This window comes from Mastigoproctus giganteus, chromosome 7 (assembly GCF_048544385.1).
Source record: "Mastigoproctus giganteus isolate SK-2022 chromosome 7, ASM4854438v1, whole genome shotgun sequence".
In the NCBI taxonomy this organism is placed as follows: Eukaryota; Metazoa; Arthropoda; class Arachnida; order Uropygi; family Thelyphonidae; genus Mastigoproctus; species Mastigoproctus giganteus.
This window is the reverse complement of record NC_143581.1, coordinates 24,957,687-24,961,876: the sequence shown is the minus strand read 5'-3', so window position 1 is coordinate 24,961,876 and position 4,190 is coordinate 24,957,687.

Below are 4,190 nucleotides of genomic sequence, written 5' to 3'. Positions count from 1 at the left end.
AATTGTTGCAAGCTTTGGTGTAGGCAGAAAATGAAACTGAAGAACTGGAAACAATCCAATTACAACATGCAACATTCTTCTCTTGAACAGCCTTAGCACATTTATTGGAAAAACAAGGTTTAGATAAAGGACGAGATTTTAAAGTGGAGTGTGGGATAAAGGATTCCATTCCTACAAGAATAATTTCACTGACATGATCTGAGCAAACATTGACATCAGAAGTTTTGAAACAGTAATCTGACCAAGGAAAAGAAATCTCACAGGTCATCCCATTTTGCATTCTTGTAAAGCCAAACAACATGAGGTTGGGAATATTCATGAGATAAAGGCTCCATTGAGGAAGAGACAATCACCAAGTTGTGATCTGAGGTGCCTAAAGGACCACTCACTTCGACCGTGTACTTGGAAGGGTTGTTTGTGAGTAAAAGATCAAACGTGTTGGCTGTATGGTTAGGATTGTTCAGTATTCTTGTAGGTAAATGAACAATCTGTGCAAGGTCATTAGTAATTGCAAATGCCTCGGCATCTCAACCGGCTGGGTCAGTGTGACTAGAAAATGGAAGCCAGCTGGAGTTATGAACATTAAAATCACCAAGGTAAATTACCTCACTGTTATGAAAGTTGGACTGAAGAAAGTCAAGTTGCAAAGAGATCCAAGTGATTAGTGGAGTTGGGAGAATGGTAGAGACAACACATGAATTTGACACAATGAGGTAGAGAGAATTTAAGCCAGAGAAGATTGAAAAGTGGACATTCCAAATTACCAAGTCTCTGACAGGGAATATCGGAATGGACATATGCACACGTACCACCTTTGAGGAGAAAGGAATCATACAGCGAATAATTTGGGCAAGTGAGATGAGCAGTAGTTGAATCAACCGATAACTGATTTACTACTAAGTACAATATTCCATTCATGAAACAACCAACTCAATATCCTATCATTGATCTTCTAGTAATCTTAGAATCCACATACATACTAATTAAGTAATGAACCACAATTGTGTTAGTCACTTCAAGGTATATCTCTAATTCATTATAGATTTTCTTCTGTTAAACAGCTTATCTGCATATTCAGATAAAGCCATAAAATTATCCTTATTCTCTAAGAATTGAGTCCAACTGATCAAATCAAATATTCCAGTTAGGAAGTAAGGTAAAATTTTTTCTCTCGATGATGTGTAATAATACAAAGTTGAAATTACACACCAAGAAACAAGTGAACATGCACTACTTCTCCAAAAAGTCTCCATTTTTTTATTGATGCACTTGTCTCAACGATGGATCAGTTTATCAATACCAGTACTGAAGTACATGCCCACATGCAGTAACCAACACTGCACTGCCTGATGAACTCCTCAAATGTGGTGAAATGCTTTCCTGAAAGGTGTTTTTTCAGAGAGCTGAACAAATGGAAGTCTGAAGGCTAAGTCGGGGCTGTAGGGGAATGTGACAGTTTCCCAATGATTACGGCGCAACCACTCAAGAGTGGTGTGGGCAGTGTGTGGAGTTGTGTTGTGCAACAAAATCACACCGCTGTGGGCTGTCAGGAGTCCTGGTCGTTTGCATCGAATGCTGGCTTTTAGTTTTTCCAATGTTGCACAGTAAAGCTGTGCAATGATTGTTCCTCCCTTTGGCAAGGCACACCTTGGCGATCCCAGAACACTGGCCATGACTTTTCAGACACTGGGAACAGTTTTGAACTTTTTGCGAACAGGAGATTGTGGATGTTTCCAGGTCATGGAGTCTTGTTTGCTCTTGGGGTTAAGTGATGAACCCACATTTCGTCTGCTGTGGCTATGTGAGCGAGAAAATCCCCTCCTTTGTTGCTGTATCGCAACAGATTCTCCAGACACATCCCCATGCGTTTTTGCTTTGTCCTCCTCTGACAATTGTCAGAGCACCCAGAGCAGCATACCTTTCAAAAGCCAAGGACATCGTGAACAGTCGACTTATGTTCATTATTCATTCAGTTTCACTCGCCTGATTTCAAGAAAACAATGCCTTTAATGCACGAAATGTTGTCTTCTGTCTTGCTTGATAAAGGCCTGCCCGCCTGATGTCAATCTTTAGTCAACACAGCCCACTTTAAATTCATTGCACCAAAAATGCACCTACTTCTTTGTCATCACCTTTTCAGCATAGACAACAACCAGTTCAGTGAATGGCACTTGGTGAAGACCCTTTTGCTTGCAAAAAGCAAATAACTTCACAAACACCTGTTTTGGACCACACTCAACACAGTAGCTGCCATTTTGCAACTGGAATCTGCTGTGAAGCAACAGTACCGCAACACTGCACTGGCAGTCATTTTGAACGATCGAGCAACAGAAGAAACTGATTGAGAACCTGAAGGATTACTTCTGGATCAACACAGCATCACTCTACCAGGCCATAAGGAAGATAGACATGCAGCACACCCCATATTAATGGGTCTATCTGTCCACCGCATTTCATCTCATTCTCTTTCACCATTATTAAGAAAAAACATGTTACCTCACATTTTGGAAATCCCTCGTATACATTACAGTCAAATAACATGTTCAACGGTCTCAGAAGCACCGCAATGACAGAGAGGAGAGTTGACCAAGCCAAAAGAGAATAACTTGCTGGCTGTTAAGGTTCCCATGTCCTGTTAACAGAAACGCAACATTAAGACCAGGATTAAACCAGTTCATCTGTTATATTCCGAGACATGAAGAATTTATTTGTAATTCTACCTAATTGTGATTCACTCCAGTCTTGTTGCCAATCCCTTAAAAATTCATTCCGAAGCCTAGCAATATCTTTTTCCAGTAAATCAAGATTCAGAAAATAATTCCCCACACCAGCTGGTAGATTTTTCCTACAATGATATTGCAGGTATTGAAAAATTATTCCATATTGTACTGGTATCCTACAACAGAGAACCTGCAGAGCCACAGTAGAAACCATTCTGCAGGCCCTAGACACGGCCAAAAGAAAAAAGTGCTGCACCTGCAAAAGGTACTTTCTAACTAAACAATGATTAATTCTGGAGCCCCAGGCTCAAGCAGCAAAGCAAGTTATTGGCAATCATAGCAAGATTACAGTATACAAAAATATATACATTTTTATTCTTTTATACCAGTGCAGGCAGTGATTTTTTTTTTTTTTTTTTTGCATTAGACCATATATTGCTGTTGCTTAGCATCCTTCAGTGAAGCCTTATGCATGTTGCACTAGAACTCATTCTGGATTCTCAAGTAAAAGATCCAATTTCCCTCCAGAAACTTTTCCTGGCAAAAATTACAATGTAAGAAAGATGGGAGCCTGTTTTTCACATAGGTTGAAAGCAGGGCAGAGCTCCATTACCATGGAGTTCTGCCCAGCTTTCAACCTATATGAGAAACAGGTTCCAACCTTCCTTACCTAATGACTGTTGGATGTTGTTCTGTGAAGTTTCAGGTGACAAATGTAAAAAAAAAAAAGAAAATTATTTTGTATTTAACTTGGTATATTAATTTAGGCTGGTTAGTCCTGTGGTTAGCATGCACAGCCACAAAGATAGACGAGTGCACGTTTGTGCTTGTACATTGCAAGAAATTTTTGATAGATTATGGTGGCAAAAATTTGACCACCCTAATTCCATGTCTATATAATAACTGTGAATATGTAAACTTTTTTTGGTCTTGGCTACCTTTGAGAAATAAAGTTTAAATCTTTCACATTCTTTCTCTTGAATTTGGTAGCTGATTCAAAATTTTCAACCTTAGGTTTAAACATTCATATTTACTAGAATCATAACCAGTTGTGATTCTAATATTTTTCTTTAAAGGAAAAAAAAAATTGTTTTGTATATTGTTATCGATTAATAAAATAAGAAAGTGATCACATGGATTACCATAACTAAAGACACTAGCCAATAAAATAGAAGTACCAAACAGGTCAAATTTTATAAAATTTGAATTCTTTAAATGTTATTTTATTCAAGATGTTACTGCTTATGTTTCTGTATTCTAGTTTTGTTATAAATTGAAAGCCTATGCTTAATCAATCATGAAACATAAGCAATACAGAATGTGATTTCAAAATTAAAAATATATGCCAATTAATTTACCAACATATCAAGCATTTTTGATAGTTTCAATACAAAACTGCTATTATATTTTTATTTTAAAAATATATGTACAAAAATATATACATTTGATTTATTTTAAAATATCCATTTT